Source organism: Dromiciops gliroides, chromosome 5 (genome assembly GCF_019393635.1).
Source record: "Dromiciops gliroides isolate mDroGli1 chromosome 5, mDroGli1.pri, whole genome shotgun sequence".
Classification (NCBI taxonomy): Eukaryota; Metazoa; Chordata; class Mammalia; order Microbiotheria; family Microbiotheriidae; genus Dromiciops; species Dromiciops gliroides.
Genome location: NC_057865.1, coordinates 249,532,520 through 249,552,942, shown reverse-complemented (window position 1 = coordinate 249,552,942; position 20,423 = coordinate 249,532,520). Strand labels below are relative to the sequence as shown.

General features: G+C 36.6%; 1 long non-coding RNA gene across 1 annotated transcript in view; it reads left to right on the top strand.

Moving 5' to 3' along the window:
• The first annotated feature begins 778 nt into the window (after positions 1-778).
• LOC122730003 overlaps positions 779-20,423 on the top strand; it is a 40,795-nt gene continuing 21,150 nt past the window's right edge. The window contains exons 1-2 of the long non-coding RNA XR_006353374.1: positions 779-896; positions 1,088-1,182. This is a non-coding gene — a long non-coding RNA (uncharacterized LOC122730003). The remainder of the gene's footprint in view (positions 897-1,087; positions 1,183-20,423) is intronic.

Below are 20,423 nucleotides of genomic sequence, written 5' to 3'. Positions count from 1 at the left end.
CCAAAGTATCCTACCCCCTGACTGGCTATATCTACTTATGCATCCGAAGGGTGCCGTGTCTGTCTGAGCCAAATACCATGTCCTTGTTGGATATCCTCTCCATGCTTTAGGTAAGCTTTTCCATGTTAAGTAAACTGCTTTTTTTAGTTAAAAGCTAGTTGTTGTGAGGCGGGGGAGCGGGGGGAGGGTGGGGGGAAGCAGCTAGTTGGTGCAGTGGATAGAGCACCAGCCCTGGATTCAGGAGGACCTGAGTTCAAATCTGGCCTCAGACACTTGACACTTACTAGCTGTGTGACCCTGGGCAAGTGTCACTTAACCCTCATTGCCCCGAAAACGACAACAACAACCACCACCACCACCAAAAACCTAGTTGTTCCATGAGCATCTCATTTCATTATAAGTCAAACCCACCACGCTGGACTGAATCAGGCCTAACCCCAAACAGAAAAGTCCTAACAGATATACTGTACAGTCCTTTTATAGCAAAAATTCTTAACCTAGGAAAAACCCCTGTTTTATGGGAACCCATTTTCCTTGAACCTGCAACAGGACTTGGGACAGATGATTGTCAGCCCAAGTCAGCACTGTTGCCTTCCGACCTCTGTAAAACCAGGAATTGAAGCTAGATGATTTAGAAGGTCCCAGCCATTCTGAACAGTCTAGGATCAGCTGTTTCCTGGGAATGAGTCAGGATTGAGTGATATCATTACAAAGAAGAGCTATGCGTGGGATCAGTCAAGGAGGGATGTAAAATGCCAAAATGGTCAAGAAATGCTGTCAGGGAAGTGTGGGAGGATATATTTTAGAGAAAGGTAGTTAAGAGAAAGTGAATAAGTAGCAAGCATTTACAGAGATGGGTAAGGACAGGAGGAGGAGCTGATGAAAGGGTGACCCAGGTAAGAAAAATTTTGTTGATGTAGGGTGAGAAAGATGAAGGTAACATACGGTATGCGGGGGCACATGGGAGGGTCTGAATGCATGAGTTGGAGAATATTTCTGGTTTGGGGGAAATACATCAGATACTACCCTTTCATGATCACAGTCAAGTAAGGAACTTATTTGTTCTGTGTCTGTTTTAATCCAATAGATCAGGGAATATCTTCCTGGAGTGGTGATGAGGTGAAGAAAATATTATACAGAGCACCTATACCAAAAAGTACTTGCAAGGAAAAAGAAGGCATTGTGAGTATACTGTTGTACAAAGCATACATAAAGGTGTCAGCAATGCCATAATCAGGCTAATATCCTGGTAAAAATATCAAAATCCCTCACTTGCAATCCTTTCATTCTTGGGTCTTTCTGGAATGGCTCAGGTTACAAATAGAGTCAAGTTAACAAGCATTTATTAAGAATCTACTATGTGTCAGGCACTGAACCAAGGTCTGGGGATACTAAGAAAGACAAAAACTGTCCCTGCCTTCAAGGAGTTCTTATTCTAATGAAGTACATCATCTCTTCTTATATGGTTTGTATAGCAGATTTGCTAACACTAAAGCAGCTTTCTTGATTGAAAAGACATACTGATTTAAAAAAAAAAATCTGAATTAATGTAGCCCTGGATTTATCTGGGTGGTATTTTCCAGTGGCTGCTATTAGTGGGAAATATGGTGTTTTTTCAACCTTTTTTTCTGCAGGAATCTTAACACCAAAGGGACTAGTGACCATATTGGTTAGCAGGGTTGAAGGAGAAGGATATAGACTTAGGAAGAGAGGAGACAATACCTCCTTGTAACCAAAGAGATCATAACATCACAGATTGAGAGTTGGAAGGGATATCTGAGGCCATAGTCTAGTCCAACAGCCTCATTTTACACATCTGTAAAATCTGGTCTGAGGCCCAGACTGCATAAGTAAGTTACTGAGAGTCACAAAGGTGACCTTAACAAAGTCAGGATTTGAACTGAGGTTTTCTGATTGTGTCCCATCTAGTCATGATGAGATACTATACCCATGAGACACAGAAGAATGATCAGGGCATCATGAGGAGACAGAGCATGAAGCCATTACATGTTTTGCAACCATCTAAGGACTTGCTTGTGCTTGAGATCTTAGTTATAACTGATTTTTTTCCTACTGAGATCTTTGATAATTTCAGTCTTTTTTCCTCGTATTCCCCTATTGTTCACTTCCTGACTCCCTCCCCATAGATGGCAATTTCCCTAGGAGCTAGACCTCAAGGCTGCCTCAATTTCCTCCCAGGATGGGTAATTATGTTTCATCAGCCTTAGCCTCTGCCCTATGTGACTTTTGGGTGGACAGAACTGGCCCCAGCTAGATACTGGGCTTTTTCAGTGTTAGTGTCAGACAGCCACACCCATGTGTCCTGCCTCATTTCCCTTTATTCCTCAGTTCCCTGGCTGAGCCCTGTTGCAGGCAGAGACCTCCCATGCTGCTCTCCCAGTCAAGATAAACTTCTGCCTATTGGTTTTCCTTGGCACGGGAGGAGGGTGTGTGTGTGTGTGTGTGTGTGTGTGTGTATGTATATGAGACTTGAGTTCTGTTGCAGAACCGTTTCCTATCTTGTTGTGGGTCAACTAGTGCAGTTCTATCTAAGGTGGTGGGCAATGTTAGGGATTATTGGTCTTGGCTATTCTTCAGACAGTTACCACATTAAGGTTCTTGGTGTCCTACAGTATAAAGATAGCTTCCTTTTTTTTTTTTTTTGGAGAAGTTTGAGAGAGTGAGGATTAGAGAAAATGTCATCTTCTTAATCACATTAAGGACTTATAGATTAATGATAAGCACACCTTAAAACCTGCCACCAAGCTGTCAAAACCACTCATATGTATGATTATCACATTTCTCCTTTCATAGCAGTATGATGAAATAGATTAGGCTACAACCTAGGGATGGAGGATTGGAGAGATGCATGACTTCAGTCATTGGGGGTTGGGTTAGAAGGGAAAAGGGTTTTGGTCTGAGTTCTATTATCTGTTATTTGATTCTTCTCAAGATTGCCAAGGTTTCCTTGGTAATTAATTATTTTAATTAAACTCTTTTTTTATTTAAATGGGATATCTAATATTTTTTTTTTTTAGATAGCTGGATCCAAGAAAAGGGATTTTCCTATGGAGGGGGGCCTGAACCAACATACTTCAGATCCGGGATCCAAGTAGAGTTTAGTAAGTAATGGGGAAAAAAGTGACGTTGCCTTTAACCTACTTAAAACCTATCTGTAGGACAATAATATCATAGATTTAGAAGTAGAAAGAATCTTCAAGGTCATCTGATTCAACTTTTTAATTTTGTAGTTGAGGGAAACTGACCACCAGAGAGGTTAAGCATTTTACCCCAAATCACTAAGTACTAAGTGGCAAAACCAAGTTTTGAACCCAAGTTCTGTGACTCCAAAGCCAGCATATTTTCCACCAAACCATGATGCTAAACTAATAAAAGAATGAGGTTTTTGTGGCTAAATTTTTATTACATCTCTATAATTAAAAGCTATGTTCTTTATCTGAGGAATTGCTGCTTGTATTGTATTTCTGTAAAGCTAAGGTTTGGGTGTCAACTGCTATTTCACTCATGGTTCTAACTTCTAGTAAAATGTAATTAATAGAAGCAACCATTTGATTAAATGGAACTTCAGAGTTTTTCCCTATGGCCTTTTACAGAAAAATGTGCCTCATATGATCATGTTTTGCTTACAAGTCCCCACTTGCTGTTAAGAATTAGACTGTTTTTGAAGTACTATTGTCTTTGTAAAAAGAAAAGAATTGGCATTTGATACAGACAGAATCCTTTGAGGCTGGAGCAAATGCTTTATTGTGGTTGTTTGTTCTAGATGGGGAGTGGATGTTATTGGCATGGTCATTGGAAGCTACTGATGCCCTGCTGAGCCAGAATTTTGTAACTGACCTACAAGGTGAAGCAATTCTCTCATCTCTTAGTTTTTCTTTTCCTTACTTCCCAGGGAAGAGGTAAATTGATGATTTACTTGAATGTCTTTTTGGTAGAATTCAGAGCTAAGGATGGAATTCAGGCATTTGGGCATTTCCTCTGGAAATATAAAGCAAACTTTTAGCATCCCTGATGCAGTCAAAGTGATTTCTGGTCTTTGTGAGGGCATGATAGCATGACCTAGGCATGTCTCCATGACCAGTTGGTCTCTCTCCTTACATTCTCATTTATCATTTGTCCCAGGGATCTGTAATTGGTCAGCACTATCTGATCACATCTCTATATTATCCTAAATCAGGAATCCCTTAGTCCTTGCCCCAATAAACTTGAACTAAGAAGGGATAATTTTCCTAAGAAACTAAGGTAAAGTGATTTTTAAAAATTAGAAGAGGAAAGATTCACTAATGGCGCCATAAGCAAGAAGAGCTTTGTTGAGCACAGATTTTTGATTGGTCTTAAATACTAACCAAAGATAGCCCAATTTTTAGAATAAAAATTTAGATACTATCTAGTTCAACATCCTCATTTTATAGATGAAGAAACTGAGGCTATTGTCTGGAAATGACAGCTACTGTCAGAGACGGAATTCAAACCCAGGTCTTCCTGACTCTAAACCCCATACTTCATCCAGATAGCTTTGAGATTGCTTTACTTTTAGCCCTAGAAGAAGTCTCAATCCTTCCCAGAACCTGTTTGTTCACCTTATTTTCAGGTGTGGTCCCCCAAGATCATATCTTCCTTGAGCTGCATATCTATTCTATAGCTTCTCTTGCTCTTGTGGGCACCTACCCCTCTCTTCCTTTCTACCTCTATCTCCTGAGCTTTAGGCTGTTCTTCCCTAACATCAAACTTGCCTTTGCTGTTCCTTCTAGAAAATTCTAACAAAGATCCTGGAGAAACTCTCCTTACTACTCACTAGTTTCTCTCTGGTCTGTTTAGTGAGTCTGAAATATATTCCCTAGACATTTTTTTTTGGCTAGTACTATCCATCTTTTGGTGGATTTTTATCACCTATTGTTCAAGGCAAGCATTTCAATTTAATCTTAGCATTATAAATGTTTCTTGACTAATTGAATGATTGATTCACTAGGCTCGCTAGAGATCATATGACTTTAGTCATGGACACCATATTTATTTGGAGATCTTTACCAGTCCCTTGATGATGTTGATGCCCTATGGGTATTCCTCTTTAATGAAATTCCTATGTCGTTTCATAACCTGGGATTCAAGCTAGGAACACTTGAATAAGATTCTCCTTAATCGAGTCATGTAATGTTGTGTAATCATTCTCTCCACCAATGAAGAAAGCCTTATGTAAATCTTCCAGGCTTAAACTCAGGGTTACATTCCTTCACATGATACGTTAGAGAATGTTGACTCAACATTGTATGTGTTTTCAAGGAAAGTCTTATACAAATACCCCAGGTTTGGAGCCAAGGTTACACACCTAGCTCATTAGCAAAGCAGGTATGACAAGCATGACCCAAATTCACTGAAAGGCCAGGTCGCTTCAACCTATCGGCTCTGTTTGCTTCCCCATGTTCCTTTGGATTATTCAAGTATTCCCAAAGAAGAGAATACTGTTTGTTACAAGTATGTAGAATCAAAGAACATTAGATCTGAAAGGCAGCTTAGAGATCATCTAAGATTTTACAGATAAAGTGATTTTTAAAAATATATATTATAAATTTATTATTTAATCTAACAGCCATAAAAAATATACAAAATAAAGGCTAAAACTTAAACTAAAATTGCTTGCATCTAAGACAACAAGAAGGATGTTGCTACTTCTTATAGAGCACTCTAATGTTTATGAAGTATTTTACATATTTTGATCTCATTTGTTCCTCCTAACAACTTTGTAGGATAGGTGGTATTATTAGCCCTATTTTACAGGTAAACAAGCTGGGCTGAGAGATCAAATTACTTGCCTGGGGTCATGAAGTTAGTAAGTGTCTAAGGCAGGATTTGAACTCAGATTTTTTTGATTCTAAGTCCAGTGCTCTGATAGAAAGCAATAAAAAAAACAAAAACCCGCCATCCTTTTTTTTTGTTTCACCTCCCACATTTGTCTGACTTTCCATTTCTTTTGGTTTTATTTTATTTTTTTATAGACATCCTGGTTCTGCTGATTATGACCTTGTAGAATTACATAAGTCCTTCCATTTTTTTTTCCTTCTATTCTTCCTATTATAACACAATATTCCATTCCATTAACATAACTTAATTAGCCATTTTCTACTACTTTGACATATAGGTTGTTTCCTCTATTTGGTTATTATAAATAAAATAATTATTAATATGGTGGGGTATGATGTAGTAGAGTATTAGAACTGGAAAAGGGACAACTGGATTTGAAAGTTACCCAAAACACTTACTAGCTTTGAACAAATCACTTAATAACACAGAACCTCAGTTTCCTTGTCTGTAGAATAAGGGTAATAATGCCTGCACAGTGTTGATGTAAAAAAAATGTTTTGTGAGCTGTAAAGCACCATTATTGATGTGTGCTGTTGTTATTCCTGCTGTACAGAGAGATTCTTAGGTTTTCTTCTTTTTAAAATGATATATTTAGACTAAAGTCCTAGCAGTACAATCACTGGACTGAAGAGCATGATCAGTTTTGTGATTGTTATTGGATATTGGCATATAGCAAATGTTTTAAATATCACAACTCTATAACATATAATCCCTCCTCCCAAAAAGAGAGGGCTAGTCCATCATGGGGTGGGGGAGGGGGGGAAGATTCCAAGCACACAAATAACCTCCTATCTAAAATTCTGCCAAGACTAATCTCCAACAAATACCACTGTAGTAGGATCTTGGGAGAAATCAATCAACAAGTGTGCTCTGGAGAGAAGAAAAGTGATTTTGTTCATTTTCCTGAAGATGGGGTATCAAACTTAATCACATTCATGGATCCTATTTCTGTAGAGACTGGAGCACTTCAAAACTAAGAAAGGTTGTCCGGTGTGGCAACACCTGCTTGTCATCCCAACCAATAAGGAGGCCGAAGGTGGTAGGTTTCTTGAGTTCACGAGTTTTGAGTTGCAGTGGGCTGAGTTTGATCAAGTGTTGGCATGAAATTCATCATAAATGTGGTGAACCCATGGGGAGAAGGGGGCTGATAGGCTGTCCAAGGAGTAGCAGATCCACTAAGGTCAGAAAAAGGCCGGTCAAAGCTGCCATGCAGATCAGTAACAGAAGTGGGAGGAGGGAAAAGGAGGAGGAGGAGGGGAAATTATTACTCATGTGCATGGTTAACATGGCATATCCTGAAGGCATATGAACAGACTGAATGAAAAGGATTCTCTCTGTAACAAAAGGTCCTAGGGGGCTAGAATCATCCTCTCTCACCAAGGGGACCCACCTCCAAGACTCATATTTTGACTGGGTTTAGTCCTTGGTGGAATATAGCCCTAAAGAGAGGGTTAAATCAGCCTCTCTCTCTCTCTCATTGTCTCCTGCTTTTTATTCCCCTTCCCAAAGCCATAGGGAAAATCACCCGCTTTTTAAAAAAAGCTTTTAAAAAGAAAAAGGTTAATTTAGCACCAAAGAAAAGAAGTGGGGACATTTTCCTGGATGTTCTTTGTGAAAGGGTTTGGTCCGTGACCCAGCTCATGAAGTGCTTTTAGGTATTGTGAGATGGAAGAGAGCGCCTGGCAAGCAGACCAATTTAAAATATAGTTGAGAGGCAGCATGCACCTGAGAGCTTAGCTAGAGAAGCAACACAAAGACAAGAACATAATGAAAGAATGTCCCTTTTGCTTTGAACTCTATGTACCTGATGTAGTATTCTTATGTCCGTACTCTCCAAGTGCAGCATAGGGTAGACCTGGGTGCCTCGTGTGAGATCCGGGGGAAATACTAGAGCAAGGATTCTTAACTTGGGAGCTATGATCTTGTTTTTTTGAAATGTCTTGAGAACTGTATTTCAATGTAATTGGTTTCCTTTGAAACTCTATGTATTTTATTTTAATATGTTACATTTAATTTTAAATTTAAGTTTATAAATACAATTAATCATATTTATTTGTAGTTTATAATCCAATTATTCATAAATACTTATAATTTAATAAGTGAGGCTGGATTTGAACTCAGGTCCTCCTGACTCCAGGACCGGTGCTCTATATACCGTGCCACCTAGCCCCCCCCCACCCCGGCCATCCTTCATTTTTGAAAAGAACGAAAGATATTACATGGTGATGACTTGACTTTTGAGTGAATTGGATGTGTAAGGCAGAGTTTAGTTAAGCCAACAGCCTCATCCAGAGGCATCGAAGTCCAGTGGCAAAACAAAAGTCAGAATTATGATAATGACGACTACTACTACTACAATAATAATAATTTATATGGCACCTATCAAGTGCTTCACAAACATTTCATTTTATTCTCATGATAGTCCTAGGAGATAGGCAATATCTTTTTTTTTGGGGGGGGTGAGGCAATTGGGGTTAAGTGACTTGCCCAAGGTCACACAGCTAGTAAGTGGCAAGGGTCTGAGGCCAGATTTGAACCCAGGTCCTCCTGAATCCAGGGCTGGTAGTCTATCCATTGTGCCACCTAGCTGCCCCGATAGGCAATATTTTTATTCCCATTTACAGTTGGGGAAATTGAGGCAAATAGAAGTTAAATGTTTTGCTCAACTTTATACAATACATAAATCTCTGAACCTCAATTTGAACTTTGGTCTTCCTGACTTCGGGCCCTCCACTTTATGTACTGTGCCACCTAGATGCCAGGTTAAGACCTCCTGACTTAAAATGCTGTTCTCCCTGTAATCCAGATCTCCTGCGTAAAGATGATGCTTAGAGTTAGGTCTTAACAATAATATGCCGATACAGGCAAGAGGTGTTGACTTGACATGGCAGGATGTATAGAAAAGATCCAAGGTACATGAAATATCCCCTGCTTATAACAGCATACATTTATCTCTACCCACAGGCAGGTTCTGATGAGGTCTAAGTTTAGATGCTAGAAATCTTGCTAGCTAAAGCAGCAACTTGCCTCAGCTACTGCAGCATCAGTTTCCCAGCTCTGGTATAGCCTGTATCCCTGTAACCTAGGAGTCTTATTCTTCCCAAGTAATTTGTATTACTGTCTTTTTTTTTTAAGGTTAAACATTTTTATTTCTATTTTTCTGTTCCAATCTCTATCCCTCCTTCCCTCCCTCCCCTCCCCCCTTCCCAAGGTGGCAAACAATCAATATGGATCATACATATCTGATCATGCAAAACATCACCATATTTGTCACTTAATGAAATTATATGAAAAATAGCATGCTTCAGTCTGTTCCATCGATATGAGTTCTTTCTTTGGAGGTGGATAATATGCTTCATCAATAGTCCTTTGGGATTGTCTTGGATCATTGTATTGTTGAGAATAGTCAGGTCATTCACAGTTCTTCATCAAACAATATTGCTGTCTCTGTGTACAGTAGTCCCTTGGTTCTGCTCACTTCCCAATATATTATTTCATACATGTCTTTCCAAGCTTTTTGGAAGTCATACTGTTTTTCATTTCTTACTGCACAGTAATATCCCATTACCATCATATACCACAGTTTGTTTAGCCATTCCCCAACTGATGGGCATTCCTTTGATTTCTAATTTTTAGCCACCATGAAAAGAGCTGCTATAAATACACAAATAGGTCTCCTTCTCTTTCTAGGGATGTCTTTGTAATATAAACCAAGTAGTGGAATTGCTGGATTAAAGAGTATGCACAATTCTATAGCCCTTTGGGCTCTCTAGAATGGTTAAATCTTTTCACAACTCCACCAACACTGGATTAGCATCCCAGTTTTCCCACAATCCCTCCAACAACCAATATTTTCAGTTCTTGTTATATTTGCCATTCTAATAGGGGTAAGGTGCTATCTCAGAGTTGTTTTAATTTGCATTTCTCTGATCAATAATATCCAAAGCATTTTGGGGGGGTGGGGCAATGAGGGTTAAGTGACTTGCCCAGGGTCACACAGCTAGTAAGTATCAAGTGTCTGATGTCGGATTTGAACTCAGGTCCTTCTGAATCCAGGGCCAGTGCTTTATCCACTGCATCACCTAGCTGCCCCCTAAAGCATTTTTTCATATGATTATTGGTAACTTTGATTTCTTTGTCTGGAAATTCCTGTTCAAATCCTTTGACCATTTATCAATTGGGGAATAACTTGTATTTTACAAACTTGATGCAGTTTCTTTATATATTTGAGAAATGAGGCCTTTATCAGAGATATTTGTTTCAAAATTCTTTCCCGGTTTTCTACTTGGCCTTGTATTCTTGGCTACATTAGTTTTGTTTTTGCAAAAGCTTTTTAATGTTATATAATCCAAATGATCTATTTTACATTTAATGTTATTCTCTATGTCTTCTTTGGTCCTAAATTCTTCCCCTGTCCATAAATCTGACAGACAATTTCATACTCCTTTAATTTTCTTATGGTATCATCCTTTATTTGTAAATTATGTACCCATATTGACTTTATTTTAGTTTACAATGTGAGATGTTGGTCTATACCTAATTTCTGCCATAGCATTTTCCAGTTTTCCCAGCAGTTTTTGTTAAATAATGAGCTTTTGTTCCAAAAGCTTGGATCTTTGGGTTTATCATATACTAGATTACTATAGTCATTTATTATAGTGTTGTTTCTATTTTATTCCACTGATCTACCTCTCTATTTCTTAGCCAGTACCAGATTGTTTTGATAACTATCACTTCATAGTACAGTTTGAGATCTGGTACTGCTAGACCACCTTCTCTTGTATTTTTTTCATTGATTCCCATGATATCCTTGAACTTTTGTTTTTCCAAATGAATTTTGTTATTTTTCTAGCTCTATAAAATATTTTTCAATAGTTTGGTATAGCACTAAATAAATAAATTAAATTAGGTAGGATTGTCATTTTTATCATATTGACTCTGCTTACCCATGAGCAATTAATATTTTTCCAATTATTTAGATCTGACTTTATTTTTGTGAAAAGTGTTTTGTAGTTCTGGCCATATAGTTGCTGTGTTTGTCTTCGGAGGTAGACTTCCAAGTATTTTATATTGGCCATAGTTATTTTAAATGGAATTTCTCTTTCTATCTGTTGTTGCTGGACTTTATTAGTAATGTATAGAAATGCTGATGATTTATGTGGATTTATTTTGTATCCTGTAACTGCTAAAGTTGTTAATAATTTCAAGTAGCTTTTTAGTTGATTCTCTAGGATTTTCAAAATATAACATCATATCATCTGCAAAGAGTGAGTTTGTTTCCTAATTACCTATTCTAATTCCTTTAATTTCTTTTATTCTCTTATTGCTATAACTAAAATTTCTAATACAATATTAAATAATAGAGGTGATAATGGGCATCCTTGCTTCACCCCTGATTGGGTTTTTTTTTTGTTTTTTGGGTTTTTTTTTAACTGGAAAGGCTTTTAGGTTATCACTATTACAGATAATGCTAACTGATGGTCTTAGATAAATAGTACTTATCATTTAGGAATGGGTGCTGTATTTTGTCAAAGAACTTTTCAACATCTATTGAGATAATCATATGAATTCTATTGCTTTTTTCATTGATATGGTCAATTATGCTGATAGTTTTCCTAATATTGAAACAACCCTGCATTCCTGGTATAAATCTCACCTGGTAATAGTGTGTGATCTTTGTGATATATTTCTGTAATCTATTTGCTAGTATTTTATTTAAAATTTTTGCACCAATATTCATTAGTGAAATTGGTCCATAATTTTCTTTCTCTGTTTTGGCTTTTCCTAGTTTGGGTATCAGCACCATATTTGTCTCATAAAAGGGGTTCGGTAGGACTCCTTCACTTATTTTTTCAAATAAATTATATAGTATCGAGATTAATTGTTCTTTAAATGTTTGGTAGAATTCATTTGTGAATCCATCTGGTCCTGGAGATGTTTTCTTAGGAAGTTCATTGATGACTTGATCAATTTCTTTTTCTAAAATTGGGTTATTTAAATATTTTATTTCTTCTTCTGCTAGTCTGGGTAATTTATATTTTTATAGATATTCATCCATTTCATTCAGATTTTCAAATTTATTGGCATATAATTGGGCAAAATAATTTCTAATAATTGTCTTAATTTCCTCTTTATTGGTGGTGATTTCACCCCTTTCATTTTTGATACTAGTAATTGGTTTTTTTTTTCATCAAATTAATCAATGGTTTTATGTTTTACTGGTTTTTTTTTTCATAAAACCAGCTTCTTTCCACGCAATTTCTTTTTAGCCCTTTATTTTGTTTTCTGTGGTGTTGTATCATGAATGTTTGCCTTATGATCACACCCTCTGTCCTAACATATATTCTTTCTAATTATTCTTATATTACAGTTTTTTAAGACTTACAAATATTATCATCGCTTAAATATTACTTTATGACCACAACCTCCTTTACATATACCCCTAATTGAACTAATAATTGCCTTTACAATAAAGTTGTTTAAGACTTACAAATATTATCTTATCATTCAGAACTAGAAACAGTGTAACCTTATATTAGTTTTGATGGGAGAAGGGAGATGGTTATTACTGTCTCTGGCCCTTCAAACAAGGATTCTTAACTTTTTTGTGTATTGCAGACCCCTGTGGCAGCTGGGAAAGCCAATGGAATACTCAGGATAATGTGTTTTAAATGCATAAAATAATCAATTACACCAGACAACAATTTGATGGCCCCCAAGGTTTTTTCCTATATACAAGGGGTAATAAATCATAAGTATTATCAGTAATGGTAATCCATTACTGAACATATCTGTAAGACTTTGGCAAGGACCTTAGGGTGACAAATATCCTAGGTTGCTTGATTATCTCTCTAATTGCTACTGTCCCATTTCCCTTATTAATTCTCATCCCAGGTTGCTATAGTTGTTGTTGTTGTTATTCTCAGCTTAGCAAACATGAAATAAAATTAGTATTTCCATATATAAAATAGAGCAGGAAAAGAGGATTGTAGACAAAGCTTATTTTATACAGCGTGTGTTTCCTCTTAAGGATATGACAAATTGAGATTAAGCCTTAGTCAAAACTATCTCGTTTGTCTATATTTCTTTCTGGATTTCCTTCAATTCTCTCTAGTACATTCTTTTAAAATACTTCAATAATTCTCTTTCTTTCTTTGTTTTTGTTTTTGTTTTGACAGCTCTATTGCTAGCCCCCCTCTCCTCCAACCTTCCCATCCTACACATTTAAAATAACTCTAAACAGTATAAAATACCTGGGATTATACCTGTCAAAACTAACATGGGAAGTATATGAACAAAATAATTTTATATATGTACAATCATGTTAAACATATTTCCACATGAATCACGTTATAAAAGAAGAATCAGAACAAAAGGGAAAAACCACAAGAAGAAGAAACCAAGAAACAAATGAAGTGAAAATAGTATGCGTCTGTTCACATTCAGACTTCACAATTCTTTTTCTGGATGTGGTGAGCAATTTTCCATCATGAATCTTTTGGAATTGTCTTGGGATCATTGTATTCCTGAGAAGAGCTAAGTCTATCACAGTTGATCATCACACAATGTTGCTGTTACTGTGTAACAATGTGCTCCTGGTTCTGCTCACTTCACTCAGCACTCAGTTTCATATAAGTCTTCCCAGGTTTTTCTGAAATCAGTTTGCTTATCATTTCTTACAGCACAATAGTATTCCATTACATTCATATAGCACAACTTGTTCAGCCATTCCCCAATTGATGGGCATACCCTCAATTTCCAATTCTTTGCCAATACAAAAAAAGCTGATATAAATTTTTGTACATATGGGCCCTTTTCCCTTTTTTATGATCTCTTTGGGATAAAGACCTAGTAGTGGCATTGCTAGATCAAAAGGTATGCAGCTTTATCATAAACAAAATGATTTTTTAAAAAAACTTTTTATACAAATAGAATCAGATTTAAATAATTGTAAAGCTATTAATTGGTTCATGGGTAGGCAGGACCAATATAATAAATATGACAATTTAACCTTAATTAATCTATATATATTCAATGGCATTCCAACTAAATTACCAAAAACTTATTTTAATGACTTATAAAATATAATAACAAAAGTCATTTGAAAGAACAAAAGGTCAAGAATATCAAAGGAACTAATAAAAATATAAAGGAGAGCAGCTAGGTGGTACAGTGGATAAAGCACTGGCCCTGGATTCAGGAGGACCTCAGTTTAAATCCAGCCTCAGACACTTGACACTAGCTGTATGACCCTGGGCAAGTCACTGAACCCCCATTTCCCAGCCCCCCCCCCAAAAAAAAATGTAAAGGAAGGTTGTGTAGGAGTACCGGATCTTAAACTATATTCTAAGTCAGTAATTATTAAAACAACCTGGTACTGGCTAAGAAATAAAAAGATAGATCAGTGGAATAAAGTATATATACAATCTACAACAGCAAATGGCTATAGTAACCTTGTGTTTGACAAGTATAAAGACTTAAGTTTGGGGGATAAGAATTAATTATTTAGCAAAAATTATTGAGATAGCTGGAAAGTAGGCTGGCAGAAATTGGGCATAGACCAATTATTTACACCATTTACAAAGATAAGGTCAAAATGGATACATGCTCCATATATAAAGGAGGTATTACAAGAAAATTTGAAGAACATGGAACATATCAGACTTAAGAATAGGTGAACAATTTACAAATAAACAAGGGGAAGAGCATTATGAGGTATAGATGAATAATTTCAATTACATTAAATTAAAATGGTTTTGTACAAATAAATACAATATCGCTAAGATCAGAAGAAAAGCAGAAAATTGGGGGGGTATTATAGACAGTTTCTCAGATAAAGGTCTCATATCTCAAATATATAATGAACTTTGTCAAATCTTTAAGAATACTAGTCATTCCCCAATTGATAAATGGTCAAAGGATATGAAAAAGCAGTTTTCTGATGAATAAATCAAAATTGAGACACTCATACACTACTGGCAGAAATGTAAATTGGTCCAATCATTTTGTAGAGTAATTTGGAATTATGCCCAAAGAGTTATAAAGCTGCCTATACCCTTTAACCCATAATAGTGGTATTTGATATTAGGTCTGTTTCCCAAGATGATCAAAGAAAAAGGAAAAGAATCTACATTTTCCAAAATATTTATAATAGCTGTGTTGTAGTAGGAAATAACTGGAAATTGAGGAGATGCCCATCAATTGGAGAATGGCTAAACAAGTTGTGGTATATGACAGTGATGGAATGCTATTGTGCTATAAGAAATGATGAGCAGGTTAATTTTAGAAAAACTTACAGGAAATAATGAAGAATGAAATGAGCAAAACCAAGAGAGCATTGTATATGGTGAAAGCAATATTGTTTTAAAAACAACTTCCAACAACCAAGTTATTTTGACTATTTTAAATGCCCAAATTAATTATAAAGGACATATGAAGGAAGATGTTATCTGCATCCAGAGAAAGAACTGATAAATACAAGTAAGTATAGTTCAGATATGTGTGTATGTACATATACACACACATATTTGGTCTGATGGTCGCCATCTCAAGGGGGTGGGTGGGTGGGGTGGGAAAAAGTTACATAACTTGATTGTATATTTAAAAGGAAAAGTGAATTATACATAATAAATTTGGGGTTTCATGTGTAATCTTTTTTTCTATTCTACTTTGTTATGGAGTTGCTTGATTTATTTAAGAATAATTTTTTAAAAGACATAGGAACTCTAATCAACATAATAACCAACCATAAGTCCAAAGGATTCATAGTGAAACAAGCCACTTACCTCCAAATAGACAAATGATAGGCTCAAAATGCAGCCTTAAGTTTTTTATTTTTATTTTTTGGTTTAGGGAGCATATTCAATACCAGAATTTGTTTTGCTTGAAACCATGCATACATACATGCATGCATATACACACATACACGGTACACACCCGTACATACATACACATGTATACACATACATGTATATATTTGTTTTGCTTGTGTGTATATACATACAAACACACATGAGCAAAACAAATATATGTGGTATGTGTGTGTGTTTGTAAAGGGTTTGGTTTTTCTTGGTTTTTGAATGGGGAGAGGAAGGAGGTCAAAGAAGAAATTTTGGACCTGAAAATAAATAAAATTGAATTGGAAAAAATAAGGAAACAGCTGCTTAAGCTGCCTGACACAAGGAACAAAATTAGCTTTGTTCCTTAACTTTACCCACTCCTGAAGGGAGGGGTGACCAGGAATTGATAGAAAAGGAAGATGTCAGAGACTGTGTGTGTGTGTGTGTGTGTGTGTGTGTGTGTGAGAGAGAGACAGAGACAGAGACAGAGACAGAGACAGAGACAGAGACAGAGAGGTTGATTAGCCTACTCTACAAATAGCTGCTTCCACTTTTGCCCCTCATAGCACACACACTCTCTGATATCCAAAGCACCAACCTACAAAAGTCCTGTTGTATGGGGGACCAAAGCACGGGAAAAGGAGCACCCTAAGTCAAGGTGTACCTTATATTATCCCAAGCAGTCCCTACACTTCCACATGAAAGATAAAAGGTCTTCCTCCATTTTCTTCCCAGAAGTCTCTCTCTCAAAACCAAATTTTCTGATCATCAGACTGGTGAATTCTGGAACAGAAACTGCTCAGTTACTTCCTGACTCTCATGTAACTATGGCAACAGAGCAGGAGCTGGATCTACTTCAAAAGCACAATGACATTGGTTGATTTCCACTTTAATTCCACTCTTTCTTTTGGGAAATATGGTTGTGTTCGTAGTCCCCAAACAAACATTTCAGAAAAGTTTCCTTTGAGGACATAAACAGCAACTGTTCTGCAAGTTATGTCTTGGAGACTTGCCTAGGGCACTGCTTAGGCAAGCTCACTAGAGCTGGGTTAAATCAACAAGCATTTAAGTACCTACTAAGTGCCAACTACTGTGTCAAGTACTAGAGATACAAAGGCAAAACAAAACAAAACAAAGCAAAACCCAGTCCCCGATCTCAAGGAACTCCCAGTCTAATGGGGGAGGTAACATGTAAACAACTTTGTACATACAAGATATATACAGGATAAATTGGAAAAAACCTTAGAAGGAAGGCACTGAGATTAATAAGAATCAGGAAAATCTTCTTAGAAAAAATGGGACTTTATCAGAGGCTTGAAGGAAGCCAGGGAAGTTGGGAGGTAGAAATGAAGAGAGAGAGGGTTCCTGGCATGGAAGAAAGCTTAGGTAAATGCCCAAAGTTGGGCAATGAAGGGTCAGAATGGGAGGAACAGAAAGGAAGCTAGTGTCCCAAATGATAGAGTACATGAACAAGAAGTAAAAGCGTCTATTCCCTTCGTGGTATTTCCTGAGTTGCAGGGATTGCTTGCACAATTGGAGAATTATATATTTCTAAGTTTATATAATTTGACTTCTGGTATTGAACTTTTTAGATTTTGGCCTTTTTAGATATTCAATTAATATTAATATAAAATTTTCTTGTTGGAACTTTGAGTGTTCTCCTAGATGGAATTTAAGAATCTTTTAAGCTACTATTATATTTTTTGACCCATGAGCCTCTTCTTTTAAACATAATATGCTGTCAAAAGAAAGAAATAATGACATTACCCAAGTGAGACTAATCCTGTAACAAAAACACATTTGGTAGAGAGAAGCATGAGTAATTTCCAAGAGGAATGAATCACTGAAATATTGGCTCCATTGGCAAACATCATCTCAAATACAAAATACAGCCTACCCTATGTAAGTCAGAAATGGAGTCACATCCCTAGACCATAAAATAATTAAATAAACATTTCATTAATATATAGTTAAACAAATAAACAGATGGATGGATGAATGAATATAAAAGTAGATGAACAAAGAAGTGAATAAATATAATGAACGAATAAATAAATAATAAATGACTAGGTAAATAAATGAAATACATAGATAAATTCAGTGTCAATGAAGCATTTTCACATAAAATAGTTAAATAGAAATGGAAGACATAATTTACATTTATATCTTCTCATTTAAGTTTTATTGTAAAGTAAGCAAGTACCACAGGTCTTATTATCCCCTTCCTTTAGAAGAGGATTAAGGGGCAGCTAGGTGGCGCAGTGGATAGAGCACCAGCCCTGGATTCAGGAGGACCTGAGTTCAAATCCGACCTCAGACCCTTGAATCTTACTAGCTGTGTGACCTTGGGCAAGTCACTTAACCCCAATTGCCTCACCAAAAAAAAAAAAAAAGAAGAAGAAGAAGAGGGTATTGCGATTCAGAGGGGCTATGACTTCCCTATAATTACACTAATGTCAGAGGCTATATGTCAACCCAATTTGAAATGTCCTAGTTCTAAGTCTAGAATTCTATAAGTGAGCCCTCAGATACACTCATATGACAATAAGTGCTGTAAGAATGAAGAGAAATGTCACAGTGGGATAGTGGTTGGAAAGGGTTGCTTAGTCCTGAAATATGGGTATACCATGGATAAGTGGAAAGGAACAGAGGGATGCTTTGGGAAGAGGCAGCAGTGTGAACAAAGGAAACTAAGGAAGAATAAGAGAATATGCTCATGAGAAAACCAGCATGATGAGAATAGCTAGTTAAAATTGAGAAATGATGAAAGGTGGGATTACCTAGACGAGCCGGGACTAGAATGAAGGTGGGAATCATTGATAACAGGTTGATGGATTTGAACTTTTCTTTTATAGCAGGGAACCTTTGAGAAAGAGAATGTTATTGTCAACTGAAACCAGCTTTTGCTGTGTGAAGGGCTGGAGGAAATAAGATAATAAATGTGACATAATGCCATCCTAGAACTTAAAATCTATTAGTGGAATACAAGTAATACACAAACAAACCATCTGTATTCTTATTGGGAATAACAGTAGATTACAGAGAGATAGGCTAGATTAGAAGGAGATGACTAAAGGTGAGTATGGGAGCTTGAGAAAGTCAGGACTAGTAGAACTAAAAGGTGGTTACAGGGAGAGGACTGGGTTTATGGACTACCCAAAAGCTAGCTGTCAAGGAAAAAGATGAAGGCAGGAGCCAGGTGGGTGGTCCAAATCTGAGTGTCAAAGCATACACTGGTTACCACAACAATAAAAAACAACAACATTCTACTAGTGCTTTAATTTTCTTCACAATAATCCAGTGAGACACGAAGAACCATTTTATGAATAAGGGGAAGGGAAGAGAAGGACATCAGTATTTTTACAGTTCCTACTACGTGCCAAGTGCTATGCTAAGGGCTATTATGCAAATATTATCTCGTTTGATCCTTATAGCAACCCTGTGAGATAGGTGCTATTATTTTATCCTCATTTTCCGGCTAAAGAAATGAGGTCAAACAGAGGTTAAGTAACTTGCCCACGGTCTCAGGTTGGACTGAAACTCAGGTCTTCCTGATTCCACACCCTCTGTTCTATCCACTATACCACCAGTTGCCTTTCGAAATAAGAAAAATGAGACTTGGAGAGGTTAAGTGTTTTATCCAGAGCTACAAAATAAGCTTCAGAGCCAGAATTCCAAGCTAGATATCTCCTGATTTCAAGCTGTACACTTTATACATATATACACACATACACACATACGTACATACATATGTGTATATATATATATATGTTTTAAATTTATTTTATTTTTAATTCAACAAACAAAACAAGCATTTCCATAACACAGTACAATAAAAAAGATGATTGCACATGAAACTGCAAATCTATCATGTACAAATTGCTCTTCCCTCCAAATATACAACAAAATTTTCAAGTAATTTTTTCCTTTTTTCTTTCTTCCCCCTCACCCTGTGTGTGTGTGTGTGTGTGTGTGTGTGTGTGTGTGTGTAATCTGTCTCCCTGACCATAAGGTTGAAATATGTTAGTGAAGAAAAAAAATTAAAAAAATATATATTTTAATGAAGAAACTGGAGGACAAAGAGAATGCAGAAGAAGGCATTTAGGATGATAACTTTAAAACTGAAAGGAACCCATGAGTCAATCTAGTGGATCTCCCCATTGGATAGGGAAGTGATGCTTCAAGAGGTGAAGAGACTTCTCCCAAGATCTTACAGATATTAAAGAGTGGAGCCAGGACTTTGAATGGATTACATTTTTTGAATTTGATTTATTTTTTTATCTGTTTTGTTTTCCTGTGTGCAGCTTGTATATGCTCCCAGGAGAATTTATGCTGTTTGAGGTCAAGGACTGTTTTTATTTTTTGGGGGAGGAGGATGGAGTCATATTTATTTTTGCTTTTTTTTATCCCTAGTGCACTGTTCCCTAAACATTGTAGATGTTGAATAAATGCTTATAAAAGATGATAAATGCACCTCCTCTTCTTTGGGGAGGGTAAGTATTATGAATATGGAAGGAACACTATATAGGAGGTCTAGACTTTAAATCCCATCTAACTACCTTGTGTTTGCCCTGCCCCTACTTCTCCTCATCTGGAACAACACCTTCAGAGAGATCCTCCAGAAAAAAAATTCATATAGTCTCTGGAGGAGTTAACTCCCTCAGATTTGAAACCTCCATCCTGGGTTGAGCTGAGTTTGTAGAG